Raw genomic sequence first — 19,655 nt, 5'->3', positions numbered from 1 at the left:
TATAAACAGGTGAAGTCTGGGTAGTATTCCATATATATCGTTATGTATGCGGGCCTTAAGCCTCGCCACGTTAAACACTTGCAAATTACAACATATATATATATATATATTATGTAACGGACCCGCTACACATTATGAAACGTTTTATGATATATCGCATCCACCCATCGCAATGATACACAAAGGGTTGTCCTCCCGCAAGCACCGATTGCGATTGCAAGACAAGACCCGATGCAACATTGCAATTTGGCTTAATGTCATATCACATCCAACGGCCATCGACCATTGGCGGCTGCCGATTGCGATTACAAGGTGGACCCAAAGCAGTTATAGATACGAGAATAATACTTTTGAAGTCCGCCCTTAGCACTTCGCTCGTGGTTTTTTCTCATATTTCCTGTGTATTTGAATATTGGCCTTGTGCATGGTTTGTAGGCAAAAATGCTTTAAGAAATGCTCCCAATAGTTCAGGAGGCTAAACTAAAGCTGATTGCGATTGCGATTGGAACGTGGCATGTGCGTTGAACAAAACTGTCTCTGTGTATTCCTATTATCATTGAAAAACGGGGCTCTGTTACAATTTGAACAGGCAGCAGTTTTGCTCTGTGTATTTGGTCCTCTCTTATGAATGAACGTGTCCTGTGAGCACGAAGAGACAGAGAAAGCTACAACGACTAAGAAGCCAGGAATCCGAAGGGTAAGCCAGCGCAGAGGGAGCTGAAGCGAGTGTTGAGGAAGCCAAAGAGCCAGTGAAAAGAGGAAACCGATAATCGAAGGTATCAGGGGCGCATACAACAATAAAAACTGAGAACAAGGTGTAAAAAGTGTTGTTGTTGTGGGGTTGAATGTTGTTGATACAGTTGGAAGAAACAGAGGCAGCGAGAGGGTCCAACAGAACAAAAAAAGGGCCGAAGGACCAACAGGACAAGAGATAGTCGAAGGGCAGAAGTAGCCAGCAGAGAAGCAGTCATGCTGAAGCATTCACTGTGACATCAGAACAGATGTTTGAACAGAAAGTTGTTCTTTATGCAGAGCTTAGTGCAGCTAACAGTAGACTGACTAAAACTATGTGAAGTCATTATCAGAGAGCACAAAGGCTATTGGAGACTCTGTATGGACAGTATGAAGAGTTGTAAAGACTCCTTCATAAGAAGATTGGTTGTCATTGATGTTGTAGCATGGAGACTACAGTGAAGTTGTAAACAGACAGAACTCAGTAATGAAGAGTTCTGAGAGCATAACATTACTATCAAATGTGCCTTGACAAGATTGGGTCAAAACCCTTGGGGTTGGTGCCTCAAAAGTAAGAAGGATTGGAGTCCTTGGGGTTGATGCCTCAGAAGTAAGAAGGATTGGAGTCCTTGGGATTGGTGCCTCAGAAGTAAGAAGGATTGGAGTCCTTTGGATTGGTGCCTTAGAAGTAAGAAGGATTGGTGTCCTTGGGACTAGTGTTTCAGGAACTGGAAGGATTGAAGTCCTTGGGAGTTGATGCTCCTAAATCCAAGATTGTTGCCTTGGCGAAATAGAGATGGAGCTCTGGAGGTTGGAGCCTCACAAAAGTCCAAGTTGGTGCTTGGCAATTGATTGTAGCCACTTATATATTGTATCTATTTTACTGCAAAGATTATATTAATAAAAGCATTTATTCTTGTTGTTCATCTTGTGTTCTGAATATAAATGTTTTAACTGGTAAAACACTAGTCGAAAAAAGAAACATTGATTCACCCCCTCAGTATTTCCAACACATATAGCTATATTCATGTAAAAATATGTTGAATTTAATCACATTACAACCTAACATCACACAATGATGTTAAAAAAAATTACTTTAAATGTTATGTTTATGTGAAAAGCTCCTGTATGATTATATTACATTTTCATGTAATTTGAGTTATAAAGAAATGTTACATTTCTCAATGATTATGTTAAAGTTATTGAAAGTCAAAGTTAAACCGGCATGGTATTGCATTTCTGCTTAAAACAAATATAGAGTGGTGAGGTGTGGATGGCTACTAGCGGGTTAAAGTAAACTCTAATACTTTAATCGAACTTGGTATGAGGACTAGGCCTGTATTGGTTGTTGCGTCCTATGGGAAACTGTGACTAGATCCTGACACGTTTCAGTGATTTTTCGGCAGTTCTCTCTTGTCCTATAGCATACCTGCTCCATTGACACAGTGAATGTCCCCTATGATTTCTTAGCCATTCCTTTCCACCACCGCCTTTATTGATGCTCTGTAAGACAGTTCAGATGTCAGTTTCACACACAAATTAGAGTTGCAGGGAGAGTGAGTTGAGGCGTATGGATCATATTTGTTTACACATTCTGCCAAACATATAGAGATCGGGGGTATGAAGGCGATGGCCCATATGGTTGAAAAGGGATCGGGATTTCAATGTCGTTTATGAAACAATGTTTTCAATTTCACTTTTAAATCAATGTGGGTGATAAGGTTCATATCAGAGTCAAAGTTTAAATGAATTTATCTTTATTTTCTAGGCTCTTCGGATAAATTTAGATAGATTCGAAAAGTTGGAAATGTGACAGAAAAGTTTACCCCACCTCGTCATGGGGACGAAAAGTTCATCAAAAACCCCACGGCAGCATACAGTTCCCACTCACACCCTTTTCTTCACCCGATCTGTGGACCGCCTCCCCGTTTCTTCATTCATGGCTCAGATTTCGTTGGGAGTCAACGTTTTTATTTAGTCTACACCAGCTGTCAGGAAATGATTAAAATTGACTAGCGCAAAAGAATCACGATGACACAGAATGTTTTGACAGCTCCCACCTGATTGTGTTGTGGGACATGAGCAGGTTCGTCAAAAGGTGACACGTAAAAGAAGGTTTAAAACGTAGATTTGAAATGTGGAGATTTAAGTTAACCGGCCCAAATTTTAATAGTTAATTGTAAATATGTAAATTCAATGGTTGATTTTGGATCAAATAATTTTTTCTAGCTAGTGTTTTGTTTTTTTTTTCTAACAGGGTGGGACAACCTCTCATAACTGAGTTGTCAAACAAGCACGACAACCATCTTTGGCTGCTATTCGCAAATGCAGGCTTACTCATAACCCTTATTCAAGGAAAACCACGCCACCTGGAATAACCTGTTGGTGGTCCGTAAGGGGGCATGCTTTCACTCGTGCCAGATACCTCTGTGTCTTGGGCCTTAACGTGTTTCAGTCGGAGAAAAACTAATTCTTAACCAAGCAGAAGCAGTTTTAGGGCATACTCAAGGCCCAACTAGTGTTTAAAAGGATTTTTTGTTTTAAATTAAAAATAATTTTTTATTTTTTATTTTTAAATTTCTAATTGTTGGACACTTAACTATATTGAATTACTTGTATATGCTCTCATAGTTTGAAGATTTCTTGAGCATGAAACCCGCTTGAATATAAAGTTTTCTTTCTCTTCATTTTGTTTTTTATATAAAATATATTTTGATACAATTATGAAGACTGAGCTTCGCTACATTCTCCAACACTCCCTCTTAACTAGTGAGGTATTCATAATTGTACACCTAGTACATCGATACTCTCAAACTAAAATATGCTTATAAGAAGAGTCAAATCGATAAGTTATTTTTTAAGCGTCAATATCATAACAGCGTTGTCAACATAGTAAGGCCTTATCTGGCAAGCTCTACTTATATCAGAGTATAATGTTGGGAGGCTTTATGTGAGACACCACACCACCTCTTAAAGCACATACCCCATTCGTATGTTCACTAGGTATGGCCTTCTAGGATTATTCTTGTCTTGGACTAACACATCCTCAAAGAATATCCTCTTCGACCACTCTTATCTTGGATACCCTGTCCAATCTAGTGTCGGTCCATGAGACTACTACCTATCTTGGATTCCCAATCCTCAAGGAGTACCAATCCCATATGCTTATCCAATCCTCCATTCTCCCTCTTAGTGCCTTCACTAGACTTACGGTTGTTAGTCTTTGCCTAGTGCATTACACATGGCGAATATGGTGTCCATCATCACTCCCTCTCAACCAGGGAGGAGATCCATACTCCTTCTCGAACATAGAGGATATTTCTTTCTCCCTCTCAATCAGGGAAACATCATCACAATCCATAGTTGGTCTCATACATCAACAAAACATCAACTACTTGTCCTTCTGTGGAGATGTAGTTGTAGCTACATTATGTTATATTAGGGCTTCGACCTTTCTGGGTGCCAAACATTTTATGAACCCAAAATATTTCATATTCTATAGTCATGATAGGGATTTGCGACTCCTCAAAGCAACATAACATATTAGACTTTAATCTTTTCTAGATCTAGTCATCATTAATCAATTTTATCATCATCTAGTATGTTTGTCCTCTTCAAGGAGCCAAACCTTCCCCATAGTTGCTAGCATGACTTATATAGATTTTTGCCTCATATTCTTCAAAGAATCATATCAGCTTTCCAATAACAAGCCATCAAAAGTGGTATCCACACAATCCATGTGTTCCATGATCAAACCACGCAGTTGTAGGTACAACATGATCCAACAAACTCTCCTTCCGGCCTCTTCACATGTTTTTTCAATATGTCATACCAAGGAGCCAAGTCATATCTCAAGCAAATCATCATTATCAGATTTTCCAAGTTATAACATCATCTAGTCAGAGTGTCATGTCAAATTTTTGGTACTTTATCCCTCTGAAGTTGGCATTCTTTTACATGTTTTATGTTCATATTAAACAAGGTTCTACTTCAGCTTTCAATCATCAATGTGTTCCTAGAATGAACTCATCAACTGGAAGCTTCAATATCATCAGGGTCCTTACAGCTCCCTCTTTCCATCATGCTCATCATTATCAAGGAGTCATCATCAAGCACAAGTCTTGCCTTTTCCATACTTATCATCTTGCTTTCATAATTTTGAGAACCTTCATTATGTGTCCGGTATTTAAATCAACATGACGTAGTTCCTGCCATGCTTAAGAACTAGGTCATTTTTCCTTTCACAATGGAAACAATCAGTTAGTGTTTCCATCTCTAGGGTTTGTCCTTTTATTCCACACTTTGCTAGGGTTTTCAAACCCTAGATGCCAAGACTTATCACTTACAAATTGTAAAGTTCTACAACCACACACAAGAAGGTTAGTTGCAAAACCATAAATTTTAAGGTCTTCAAGATATGTCACACATCCTATACAAGCCCTAAAAACCCTATTGATATCATTAGATTACAAGACCTAGCATATCATTAGAATCTTTTTTGTCATTGTCTCTAATATTTATGCAAATCCTTTATCATGAAATGCATGCAACAATTATACAAACCTCTACAATTTTTACCTTATCTCCTTCTTTATCAGTGTCCAAACATCCTTTAGCAAATGCATATCTTTCAACACAAGTACCTTAGTTCATCGTCCTTCAAGCTGAGATATTTTTGCAGAGCCCTTTATAGCTTTTCACGACCTCAGCTTTCAGGTCCCTTCTTCAAACAAGTTATTTGTAATCAAATGAAACCACACACATCCTCCATTGTGAGTCAAAATCATATATGAGTTCTGTAGACTATCCATCATAAACATTATTGTAGCCAAAAGGTGTTTTTCATGATCTAGTTGTCATGGCCAAATAATTTGATGCAATAGAACAATGCTCCAGACCATATAACAATGTCATCATTTTGAGTGTTACCACTATTCATTCTGATCCCACATAGAAATAAATTCGAGTCTTAGAACTGTGAATGAATTGATGCTACGATGCCACTGTAGTTACAAGCCTTTGAAACTAAATGATCTTTCAAGGAAATCCAAGATCATTTCTTTACGTCAACTTTGTTTACACATACTATCATATATTTGTAACTATAGAGTGTCACTTTATCTCAACGATCACAACCATACAGTTGCAACAGTGCCACTATATCGAATTGCTGTGTTGTCATTGTATCTATGCCATGCGAGACAGAGCATAATTTTCTCAAAGCGCGTGTATCATGAATTAATATATATAATTCATCATTAACTAATGTGTGGCACAGAACTGAAATACAAGTTATTATAACAATTGTAATGCTTATGGGATACAACCTGAGCCATATAATAAGAGTGATGTCACTTTGCAAACCACTGAGAGGAGTCGAATCACTATAATGTGATTTCGAACCATAGACCATATGAATAATTGTTAAATCATTGAGTCAACATCGTGTCACTAAAACGAGTCATGTAAAATATGATCCTTTGAGCTATGAACTTCTGAACGAGCCGAACAGATCGAACCATCGTAATGTGTATAACAATGCTACCACAAGTGAGCCTCAGAACACATTGTAACGACTGAATCGAAGTCATTGCACACGATGCTTAAGTGCAAGAGATGGTTTCTATATCACATAATGATCCACAACGAGTCACAAATATGCATCTAGCCACAAACTATAGAAACGAAAATATTTGTTACCAAGCATAGATCATGTCACTTCAACATTTTGTTTTTTTAGATGTGGGTCCCAAATTTACACTAAGTCGAACTGATGTGTTATCATAGAAGATCATAGATGTCATTCTAATGATCTCATAGTAGTGAGATATATATGTGAGTTCATCTATTCTCTATATTCCTATGATCTCATATGTGAATCATGAACTGAGCCAAAACTTACTATAATGTGAGTCATTGCCATAAATGTGAGCCTAGGAAAATAGAGAATAGATGAATTTTCTTAGAAACCTGAGATCCATCATTATTTGAATGCCAACAGAGTGATCTTCGGGCCTCCTTCCAACCTCGCTCTGATACCATGTTGGAGAAATGGGAGGCTTGCAAGTTAAAATTGAATTTTCCGTCTTTGATAATTACTCGTGAAGTTTGTTGGCATTTCATTAATCTTTATTATATTCTTTCATGAAACAATTACCAAAATGTAAACATGGAGATCACAAGAAAACAGAGAACACAAGATATAGGCTCCAAGCCCGGGTAAAACCCCTCCAAGGGGAAAACCCAGAAAATTCTCTTCTTATAGAATTAGATCAAATGAGATATCCAAGACCCCTAACCAGCCCTCTAGATGCCAATTCAAACCTTCCTTCTCTACAACAAATCTATCAAAAAGAGACCAACAAAATATCTTCAACAAGAGCTATAATAAGGCATGACTTCCATACACTTCACTTCAAGAGAAAAACTCTTTTTCATCTTCAAACTTTGGCTCTTTACTTCTATGAAATTTCGGATCATATCCAGTGAAATTGTGTGCAAATGAGGTCTAGCTTGCCTCTATTTATACTTGTCCATAGGGGTCTAAACAGACTGGCCCTTTGGGGTAGGGCCGACTTGATAGGTAGGCTAACTTGGCATTTAGAGGCATCGTTTACCAAAATTACATATTAAAAATTCATTTTTCCTTTTACCTTTTCAAGAGGTCCAAATAGGACTTTGACTCTTTGACTCAACAAATCCTAAAAGCATGAAGAACATGCTTAACTAATAAAATAATAATTTCTTGAGCATGAAAGCCATGCTTGAACATAAATTTTTATTTTTCTTCTTTTTATGTTTTACATCAAATACATTTTGATACAATTATGAAGACCGAACTTAGTCACATTCTCCAACACTTAGAGCCATTGGAGATACTATTGATGATTCAGAACTTGTTACAGTGACTCTAAATGGTTTTCCATCCTCATGGGAGCCATTTATTCAAGGAATTTGTGCACGAGAAAATTTTCCCAAGTTTGATAAGTTATGGAATGATTGTGTCCAAGAGGAGGCAAGATTATTGTCCAAGAAAAACTTGCAAAGTCCACAAGTTGAAGAAACTCAAGCCCTTGCAGCACATACAAGGGAAGGAAAAGGAAGGAACTTTGGAAATTTTGATAAGAAGAATACGAGTAGAAGAATTGCTCCAGTTCCAGATCAGCGAAAGAAGAATATGTCAAAAATCAAGTTCTTCAATTAAAATGATTTTCGACATTATGCATCCTAGTGTCCTCATAGGAAAAAGAAGGGAAAGTAGCATGCATCAAAAGTCGATGTTGATGATGATGATGAACATCAACCTCAAAAGCAGACAAAGGAATATAAGCTTGATAAGATTATATATGGACTTAGAAAGATTACTTCTTTTGACACTCATTAATGATTTTTTTCATGAAGGCCATGGATGAGGTCTTCAATAGGATCTAGAAATTCATGGATTAGGTAGAAATATGGACAGGGAAGATGATCAAGTTTTTGAGGTCAAATAATGGAGGAGAGTATATTTCCATGGACTTCAATTATTTTCTGCTAGGAGGAAAGGATCAAGATGGAGTTGATAGTTCCTTATAACCCTCAACAATTTCTTCCTTGATCAAGAGATAAATACTTCCAATCATATTTTTTCACCTTTTCGATTTTTTGGTCAACCTCTTATCCTTCTATTTTGTATGTTTTGGATATCAAAAAATGATTGATTAGTTATGATTTTTTCCTTTTCCCATGGCCTCTTGAATGGGGTTTGCAAAAAGGAAGAATAGGTCCATTGTGGAGGCTTCCAAAGTGATCATTCATGCAACAAATGACAGCATCAAGAAGTACCAAGCAAGGTTTGTGGCAAGTGGGTTCTCCCAGAAAGCGGGAGTGTACTACGAGGAGATTTTTTCTCTAGCCACTGGATGGTCAGCGTCTTGTATGGCATAAGGGCTCGAGCATAGACTCAATAGGAGTGATTGGGGTTTGAGAGGAAGGATTGTACAGATTGTTAGGGCATCCTGGACTGTGCCAAGTGACTGGAAGAGCTTCCAGTTCAGAGAGAGAAGATAGTTAGGCAGAGTGGAATGGGCAGCCTTCCAAGAGGATGTCATGGGTTGAGATTGTTAGACTATATGCTTAGAGACGAGAGGTCTGTATGAGGGGACTATGCGAGACAATTGGGTATGCTTCAGCGATAGAGGGAGCGGCAGTGACAGGAGGATTTGCTTCTATCACAAAGGGAGCAAACAGGATTTCCAAAGGAGGATCTGCTTCAGTGTCAGAGGGAGCACCTAGTCAGGGTGACCAAAAAAGAGTTGTGGTAATGGATTCAGTGAAGGACGCTAGCCAGTTTATGGTTAAGTCGAGGCATGTGGCAAAGCATGTGTTGAGGTACTTACGTGATACAATTGGATATGGTCAGAGACATGGTGGAGCAGTGAAGCTCAAGTACATATCCTCAAACAAGCAGATTGCAAACATTCTCACCAAGCCTCTATCTAGAGCAAAGTTTGTATACTTCAGGGACAAGCTTGCCATGATGCAGAATGTCTCCCACATTGAAAGGGAGTGTTGATGTTTATGCACCTTGCAGAATAGGGCAAACATTCTCCCACGAGGTCATGCTAATTTGACTAGGAGAGAATGATACATTCACCCATTGGGCCATGCTGATTTGGCTAAGGTCATGTTGATTTAACTAGGGTAGATTGATACATTTACCCTTGAATCCATGTTGATTTGGCTAGGGGTGGATAACCCAGGGCAACTGCAGCATATGGCATACATTCTTCCATTAGAGCCATGTTGATTTTGCATCCATAGGGTCATGCTAATTTGTTAAAATTGGCAACTAAGGCAAAACTTCATGTGAGTCATCTTATTCATGGCTGATAATATTTTTATTAGATTCCTCTCATCGAGAGATATAGGAATGATATAAAGATCATCCGATTCCGATAAGTATTCATGGAGATATGAATTTATTTTGATTATGGAATTATTATCAAGCCGACCTACAACTCATGTAGGCTCAGAAGCCCAACAGTCGCATCTATTCAAACACCAACATTGTGTATAAATACAGGAGGACTTTTCCTCATTTGGACTCACTCATATCATCACATCTCTCTCTCTCTACTGCACAGAAAAGAGTCTCTTCTCTACTGCGCAAAAAAGGGTCTCTCCCTCACACATGTGAAGCCAGAAGCTGCTGAAACTGAAGCTGCAACTGCAAAAGTAAAGATTGACCTGCGTGGACTAGAAGATCTCCTCATCTAAACTGCGTTGTAGGTTCATCTGAACCTCCTCTAAAAGCCGCAACTTTTGGTGGTGGAATCAAGTCAATCCGACGGACGGTTTGCAAGATATTGACTGCCCTAGTTTGAAGCTGCTGAAACTAAAGCTGCAACTACAGAAGTAAATTTTGACCTGCGTGGACTAGAATATCTCCTCATCTGAACCTCCTCTAAAAGCCGCAACTTTTGGTGGTGGAATCAAGTCAATCTGACGGACGATTTGCAAGATATCGACTACCCTAGTTTGGAGCCGAAAGCTGTTGAAACTAAAGCTGCAACTGCAGAAGTAAAGTTTGACCTGCGTGGACTAGAAGATATCCTCATCTGAACTGCGTTGTAGGTTCATCTAAACCTCCTCTGGAAGCCGCAACTTTTGGTGGTGGAATCAAGCCGATCCAACAGTCGGTTTGTAAGATATCGTCTGCCCTAGTTTGATGATGAAGCCGCTAATGCTGATGCTGCTGATCTAGGGTTTGCCACTGCTGATATGAATCAGATTTATCGTACTATTTCTCTCTGCTGAATTATTGAAGATAAAAGAAGATTTGATCAAAGGGTTTCCCCACACATTGTGGGGTCTGTCCCTGGCTAGCTGCCACATCTTGTGTCTCTTGTCTTGGCTTGTTTTCTGTCAATCGTTTAATGTTCTATTTACACTTTACTTTATGTACATCTGATTGCTGATCTGTGGAATATAATAAGGAAAAGAAATAAATTGTTATAAGCATAGAACATACCATAACTTAACATGGTATTAGAGCTGAGGTGAAGACAAAGCCCGAGCAAGAGCAAGAGCAATCACCGAAGAGAAGATTGGCAAGGCTATCCTAAAAGAACGATGGGGTCCTCAACACTCTTTCCTGTCGAAGACAAGCTCCGTGAGAAAGCTGACTATCACGGATGGAAGATGTCTATCGATCTAACCCTTGAGGATCAAGGAGTGTTGGATCATGTGAGAGGCAATATTATTGAGCCTCCATCAAATGCATCCACTGCTGCCTAGAACAAATGGAAAAACAAAGAAGTCAAAACAAAGAAGATCATTCGGGACTCTATCGACAAGCACTTGGTGGCCTACATCTCTAAACTGGACACCTCCAAGTAAATCTACGATAGACTGGTGAGTTTATTTAAAGTTAATGATGCAAATCAAGTTTTGTTTCTTAGAAATAAGCCGAGGGAAATCAAGAAGGGTAAAGATGAGAGTATGCAAGCATACTTCTTAAGAATCACCGAGATCAAGAATGATCTCCTATCTATTGGGGAGACTATTACTGACAGAGAAATGGCACTCACGACTCTTGGAGGATTACCATCCGAATGGTACGTGTTCAAGACTACTCTTCTGAACAATAATGTAATTCCTAGTTTCGAAGAAATAATGGCTAGATGCATTCAAGAAGAAACAAGGGTAGAAGAGCAAGAAATGTCGTTGCCTAAAGGTCCTCCTGTTGCCTTTTCTTCTCATGCTAAGAAAAGAAATAATTCTGGGACTACATCAAAAGGATAGGTTGGACCTAAGGGTGGAAGAAAAGGACGATGTTACATTTGCAATAAAGCAGGTCACTATGCAAGGGAGTGCCCTGATAGAAAGGACTCACACTGGGACGATGATCAAAATCCCTTTGATGGCAATCAAAGGAATGACAAATTCAATAGCAAAGGTAAGAGGAGAGCTGGGAATCAAGGAAGAGGACAACCATTCAAGAAGGCTAGAAATTCCAGCATGTATTAAATGCACCTGACCTCAAAAAGAACCTGGTGTCCATCTCGACAATGGAAGACAAAGGCTACAAGGTAACCTTCAGCGATGGCAAGGTACGTATATGGAAAAATAATGTTAAAGATGCCTTTACTCTTGGGTTTCGTGTTGATTCATTATATCAGGTCGATGGAAGTCCGCTAGGTGTCATATCTTATGACACATCTCTTCAGTCCGAACTTTTGCATTAGAGGTTTGCCCACCTTCATTATAAAGCTCTACCCGGTGTAAGACAAATGGTGACAAGGATGCCCGAATTCCAAGTAGAGAAAGAAGGTGTATGTCCAGGATGTGCCAAAGGAAAGCTCAAAAGGGGACCATTCCCCTCAAGCCAAAGCAAGACCTCTGATATATTACAGTTGGTTCACACAGGCATATCTGAGGCTGGAACTAAGAGGGATACTACCACACCACATACTCCTTAGCAAAATGGTGTGGCGGAAAGGAATAACCGTACGATTGTGGAAGATGTTTCTATGTGTAGATGATGTAACAATGCCTGATGTGGAGGAACCCATGGATCTTATTTATCCACCTGAGCCTCCCTCTTCTAGGAAGAGGCCTTCATGGCTTAGGGGGATACTTGATGATGCTGAAGGACATGCTGCACCCCGAGGAACCTTCCGTGAAAGTAAGAAACCTAACAGGTATCAGGGATACCTGACCATCATGAGCACGATCATACAAAATGAGCCTCCATCATTCTCAGATGTCGTCAAGCATCAAGTATGGAAGGATGCTATGACCAAAGAATATGAGTCTATTATGGAGAATGATGTCTGGGAAGTAGTTCCCAGACCCTAGGACAAGACAATTGTCACTTCTAAATGGCTTTACAAGATAAAGCATGCAACAGATGAAAGTACGGAAAAGTATAAGGCTCGTTTTGTTGCTCGTGGTTTCTCCCAGAAGGAAGGTATAAACTATGATGTGATATTTTCACCTGTTGCCAGATATACGACCATCCACTTGATCATAGCCCTTGTAGCTTCACAAGGATGGAACCTACATCAAATGGATGTCAAGACCGCGTTCTTGCACGGTTCGATCAAAGAAGAGGTCTACGTGGAGCAACCCAAAGGATTTGAGATTTATGATCGAAAATCTCATGTATGCAAGCTGAAGAAGGCTCTCTATGGGCTGAAGCAAGCACCCTGAGCATGGTATGAGAGGATCGATAGCTACTTGATGAAGCTGGGATTCACTAGGAGTGAAGCCAATCCTAACCTTTACTTTAAGGTTGAAGATGACAAGCCTCTCATACTGGTGCTATATGTGGATGATCTCTTTCTAACAAGTGCAGACCCTCTCATTCACAGATGTAAGAGGGAGTTGGCTTCTGAATTTGAAATGAAGGACCAAGGACTTGAAGTGTGGCAGAAGCCAAGGGAAATTTTCCTATCTCAAGGAAAATATGTGGTAAATATATTGGAAAGATTCGGTATGATGGACTGCAAGCCTATGACTACCTCGAGGATCTTAACTTTTAGAAGTTATATGGTAGTGATGTCGAACCAGATTTGGGAAATGCCTCTGAGTTTCATAAACTCATTCGCATTGATGTTCTTGGTGAACCTCCTTCCCAACATATGTTTTGCAGTTAGCATTGTGAGCTCATATTTGGTTGAGCCTCACTAGATTGGTGCCAAGAATCTTTTGAGATGTCTTCAGGACACAATCTCTCATGGATTGAGATACGATGCCGGAAATATGACCGCATGATTATTCGAATGCTGATTAGGCAGGTAGTGTGGAGAATCACTGGAGCACTTTTAGTGTTGTTTCTCTTTGGATTGTACTTCGATATAATGGATGAGCAGGAAGCAAAAGTCGGTTGCCATAAGCACCACCGAGATCGGATACATATCTACGAGTATGATCTCGTATGAAGCTGCCTGGTTGGGGAAGCTCTTCAATGAGCTGTTTGATCACATACCACTATGATTCTCTGTAACAACCAGAGGTGGGATTTGATTATTGAGAAATCCCATATTCGTCGATTGCTCCAGCAGATAGACATCATCTGGGATATGGTAAGTCGATGAGCAAGGAGGCTCCATCGCATTAAGATGATGTACAGGTCGATACACCTTGTCAAAGCCCGAGGAAAGATCTAATCTGTGATTTTCCCAAACGACTTGGAGTCGTCAAGAAACCCTTGTACAAGGGTCTTGCATGTTGCATACATTGAGCTCTGGGAGCTTTGAGGGCTTGCAGTTCTTATTGGAGCAACATACGACCACAAGGTGACTCACCCTCCCCTAGTGGTGCGCACTGAAACAAGATGATTTACTCTCTTGTGGGACAAGATGATTCGCTCTCTTGTGGAACAGGATGATTCGCTCTCCTATGTATCAAGATGATTAGTTCTCCTGTGAGGCCTAGATTTATGTGTTCTCCATGGCGATTGTAACAGGATTGATGTGTACTCCTGTGAGGCCTGGATTGATGTGTTCTCCATGGCAATTGTAGCAGGATTGATGTGTTCTCCTGTGAGGCCTGGATTGATGTGTTCTCCATGGCAATTGTAGCAGGATTGATGTGTTCTCCTGTGAGTCCTGGATTGATTTGTTCTCCATGGCGATTGTAGCAGGATTGATGTGTTCTCCTGTGAGGACAAGATTGATTAGTTCTCCTGTTGAGGCATCCTACCCATGTAGTCTGGGACTCATGGGAAGTACCTCTCATCTGATCAATGAGTAGGGAAATGAAGTTAGGGACCATAGTAGTACCGATGGACGCATTGTTGTATCTACCGTACTCCCTACGCTAGGATGACCTCCATTGATCTGGGATCAATGATACTGGTCTAGGACCAGTGGTAGGAGTTGTAACATACTATGACGCTAACTTCGGGTCGGTTGTGACTGGTCTGGGACCAGTGGTACATACTTCGATACTGACTTTGTGTCAGTGCAGTACTAGTCTGGGACCAGTGAGAGTGGTACATTTTATGACGCTAACTTCGGGTTGGTTGAGACTGGTCTGGGACCAGTGGTACACTCTTTAAGACTGCAATATTGGTTTGGGACCAGTGGTAGGAGTGGTACTTACTATGAAACTGACTTCGGGTCAGTTGAGACTGGTCTGGGACCAGTAGTACGCACTCTGAGATTGAGATCTGGGACCAGTGGAGTTGTACTCACTATGACGCTGACTTCAAGTTGGTTGAGACTGGCCTAGGACCAGTGGTACATACACTGAGACTAACTTTGAGTCAGTATGATACATCCTCGATCATTTCTTCTTCTTCATAATTTGGACAAAAGCAGAGCAGAACAGAACAAAGCAGAGCAACGCATAACAGAGCAGAGCCGTACAGATCAGTACAGGGCAGAACAAGACAAAGCAGAATAGGCAGAATAGAGCAGAGTAGGGCAAGGGTCAGGCTGTACAAGGCAGTGCATTTGATGGATGAATAGTAACGACTGATAGACAGATTGCAGATGAAGTTCTCCCTAGTTGAGAGGGAGTGTTAAAATTGGCAACTAGGGAAAAACTTCATGTGGGTCATCTTATTCATGGCTGATAATATTTTTATTAGATTCCTCTCATTGAGAGGTGTAGGATTGATATAAAGATCATCTGATTCCGATAAGTATTCATGGAGATATGAATTTATTTTGATTATGGAATTATTATCAAGCCGACCTACAACTCATGTAGGCTCAGAAGCCCAACAGTCGCATCTATTCAAACACCAACATTGTGTATAAATACAGGAGGACTTTTCCTCATTTGGACTCACTCATCTCATCACATCTCTCTCTCTCTACTGCGCAGAAAAGAGTCTCTTCTCTACTGTGCAGAAAAGGGTCTCTCCCTCACACATGTGAAGCCGAAAGTTGTTGAAACTGAAGCTGCAACTGCAGAAGTAAAGATTGACCTGCGTGGACTAGAAGATCTCCTCATCTGAATTGTGCTATAGGTTCATCTGAACCTCCTCTGAAAGCTGCAACTTTTGGTGGTGGAATCAAGTCAATCCGACGGACGGTTTGCAAGATATCGACTGCCCTAGTTTGAAGTCGGAAGCTGCCGAAACTGAAGCTGCAACTGCAGAAGTAAAGTTTGACCTGCGTGGACTAGAAGATCTCCTCATATGAACTGCGTTGTAGGTTCATCTGAACCTCCTCTGAAAGCCACAACTTTTGGTGGTGGAATCAAGTCAATCCGACGGACGGTTTGCAAGATATCGGTTGCCCTAGTTTGAAGCTGGATGCTGCTGAAACTAAAGTTGCAACTGCAGAAGTAAAGTTTGACCTGCGTGGACTAGAAGATCTTCTCATCTGAACTGCGATGTAGATTCATCTGAACCTCCTCTGGAAGCTACAACTATTGGTGGTGGAATCAAGCCGATCCGACGATCGATTTGTGAGATATCCTCTGCCCTAGTTTGATGATAACGCCGCTAATGTTGATGTTGTTGATCTAGGGTTTGCTACTGCTGATATGAATCAGATTTATTGTATTATTTCTCTCTGCTGAATTATTGAAGATAAAAGAAGCTTTGATCAAAGGGTTTCCCCACACATTGTGGGGTTCGTCCCTGGCTAGCTGCCACATCTTGTGTCTCTTGTCTTGGCTTGTTTTCTGTCAATCGTTTAATGTTCTATCTACACTTTACTTTATGTACATGTGATTGCTAATATGTGGAATATAATAAGGAAAAGAAGTAAACTGTTATAAGCATAGAACATACCATAACTTAACATAATTTGACCAAAGAAGAATGATGCATTCACCTAAGAAGCCATGTTGATTTGGCTAGGTCATGTTGATTTGGTTAGGGGTGAATGGCCCAAGGGAAGACCTCCTAAGAAGCCATGTTGATTTGGCTAGGCAATGTTGATTTGGCCATGGATAAATGGCTTGTGCTACTCACATTGTCTGCTCCAAGATGGAGTGATCTATATCTATAGACATAGATGTGAGGAGATAATACATCAACATAGAAAGCTCATGAACTCAACTAAGGGGAAATATGATTTAAGCTAAGGAGAATACCTTCCTCGCTAAGAGGGATTGTTGATTTTTGTATAGCAAAGAGGGTTCGTTCTTCATAATGACATATGTAATCGTGATTTTATGTATTTAATGAAAATAGAAAAATAAATTTATTATTTGTGTTCATGAAGCATGGGTTTCATGCTCAAGAGAAATTTATTTTTAGGTTAAGCACCCATTGAGTGCTTCGAGGTTTGTCATAAAGTCAATTGAATCATTGTCATGTATTGAAGACACATTTGGGCATGTTACATATTGTAAAGAAAAAATTGTTAAGTCAAAATAGAGTCAAAAGACCCTCAAATACCTTGTCATGTCACAAAGATCAAGTCGGCCTACATGAAGGGACAAGTTGGCCTCAAGATAGCAATTTGTACTCCTCACAAGCCTATAAATAAGAAGGAATTCGACCTCATTTGGACACTTGCTCAAGTAAGTTCAATCTCCACAAGATAGAAGTTGGAAAAGGACGAAGAAGGAAAACAAGAACAAGTTCAAAGTTTTGGGCCTCTCTCTCTCTATTTTGTAAGGGTTTCTATAATTACTCGGTAAGACAAAATTTAGAGGTTGCATCGAAGTTGTGAAGCTGCAAGGTCAAAGTTGTGAAGTTACATCGAAGCTGTGAAGTTGCATCGAAGTTGTGACACTCCAAGGTCGAAGTTGTGACATTGCAAGTTCAAAGCTATGAAGTTGCCTCTAGACCGAAGTTGTGAAGTTGCTCCTAGGTCAAAGTTGTGAAGCTTCTAGGTTGAAGCTATTGACGCTACATCAAGGTCAAAGTTGTAGAAATTGTTGTTGGGATCAAAGTTGTTGGAGAAGTTGTTGGTTGGAAGGCCGAAGTTTGCTGTTGGAAGTCGTTCAAGAAGGAAAAAATTGACTTGGTCTTGGAGGGTCTTGGTCAAGGGTTATAAGTCTTGGAATTCGTCAATTGAAGTTCTATAGGAAGAGAAAAATTCTGATGGGTTTTCCTCTCAGTTGGAGAGGTTTTGGCTCTGGTTGATCGCCTGCATCTTGTGTCCTATTGTCTCACTATTATTTATGATATGGTAGTTGTTTGATGATAAAGAACATTAATAATAATAAAAGAAATAAGAAGTTAACCAAGTAAAGTAAAAATACATCACAAGCAGTTATCAAAGTAAGAGAAATCAGCTAATCTAGTTGCCCTAGATTTCTCAATATGGTATCGGAGCTAAGGTGACTTCATCAAGGAAGAGCAGCACAAAGAAGGATACTCAAGGGATGAAGTATGAAGAAATCATCTTCGAAACATCAAGAGCATCAATCATCAAGAAGAGTTCGATCAAAGGAGAAAGGAATCTAATACCTAGCAAAGGAAGAATAAAGAAGAGCGAAGCATTTTCTGATCTGTTTTGGGCTAATTCTCCTCCACTCGTGTGAAGGTTAGGGCATCATTTGCAGCAGTGAAAGTCGAAAATTGCAGTCACTCAAAGGAGCCAAAGTTTGGGTCAAAGAACTATTTAGCAAGTCGAATTGTCAAGAGGAGTCAAGGTCAAGCGAAGTCAAAAGGAGGCAAATCTATCCATATTCCAGCCACACGTGTGACCTAGGGTTTCTGCAAAAAAGGCTGAAATTGCAAACCTCCTACAACAAGTTGAAATTCTGAAGAAGGGTCGAAAATTTGAGGTTGTGAAACAAGTTTGACTAGCATTGACTTGAAGGAAGAAAAATAGGAAAAAGCATTGTCATCATCAAGGAATCAATGTGATCTCCCTTTAAGCCAAGGATCACTTTTGAAGAAAGACATCTTCACCAAGAAGACATCTTCTATTATCTATATCATCATCAAAATCAACAAGGCATCAAGTTGAAGATTTCATCATCCAGGAGTATCTTCACTTGACGAGTAAGTATTTTTATATCTATATTTGAATATGTCAAAATGACTTCATATTGCAAGAAGAGCAACAAATTGGTTGGGTCGTCATTCTTACATGGAAGAAGAGAAAAGATTTGATCCTCATAGAGAATGAAGTCGTTGGTCATGTTAAGGGTTTAATTGTTGAACCGCCAAAAGAAGAAGTTCAAGCTCTACAAGATGAAGATATCAAAAGAAAAAGGAATAGCCTCATACTTTATGAGGGTGTCATAAATAAGAGACCAACTCCAAGAGTTGGGAGAAATAATGTTTGACAAGGAAATGACTACCATAGTGCTCAATGCACTACTAGAGGAATGGGGCATCTTCAAATGAAGCACCTATGAAAAGAAGGAAGCTACTCCATTCAATGAACTATGGTCATTGTGCAAAATCAAAGAAACCAGGTTGAAGGCAAAAATCAATGTAGGATCAAGCGAGCAAGCTCAATCTTTTTCTACCATGGCTAGAAGAAAAAGGGAAGTTTGGGAAGCTTGGTCCTTAGAAAAAATAAGAAGAACATGTCGAAGGTTCAATGTTATGGCTATCATGAATATGGGCACTACAAGAGAGATTGTCCAAAGCTCAATAAGGACAACAACAAAAGAGGAAGGGAAGAATCCCATATCACTAAAGAAGTGGAAGAAGCTGAAAAGAAGAAATCCAAGGAGGAGGTAAAAGGTCTCTACTATGATTGAGATAGTCTTCCTCACCTAGTTCTTTTCAAGTTTTTGTTTCAGGTTTTTTGTTGTAAAGTATAACTATCATGAGAAGCATGATAGGATGCATCATGTTAGGAGATGGCATCATAGAAGCATATGATTGAAAGCAAGAGCTCGTGACATCATCATAATCAAGCATGAAAGATTGTTGAAATAGAAGTCCATGGTTATCACCTGTAGAAGGTTGTAGCTCTTGGTAACCTCATTATAAGCATAAGTAGTACTTATGGGAAAAATAAATTCATCTAGTATAGATCTCATCATTCAAAAGAAGCATCTGC

This window comes from Pinus tabuliformis, chromosome 2_1 (assembly GCF_031772625.1).
Source record: "Pinus tabuliformis cultivar Carrire ecotype Pingquan chromosome 2_1, CPIR1, whole genome shotgun sequence".
Lineage (NCBI taxonomy): Eukaryota > Viridiplantae > Streptophyta > Pinopsida > Pinales > Pinaceae > Pinus > Pinus tabuliformis.
Note: the sequence above shows the minus strand (reverse complement) of the source record.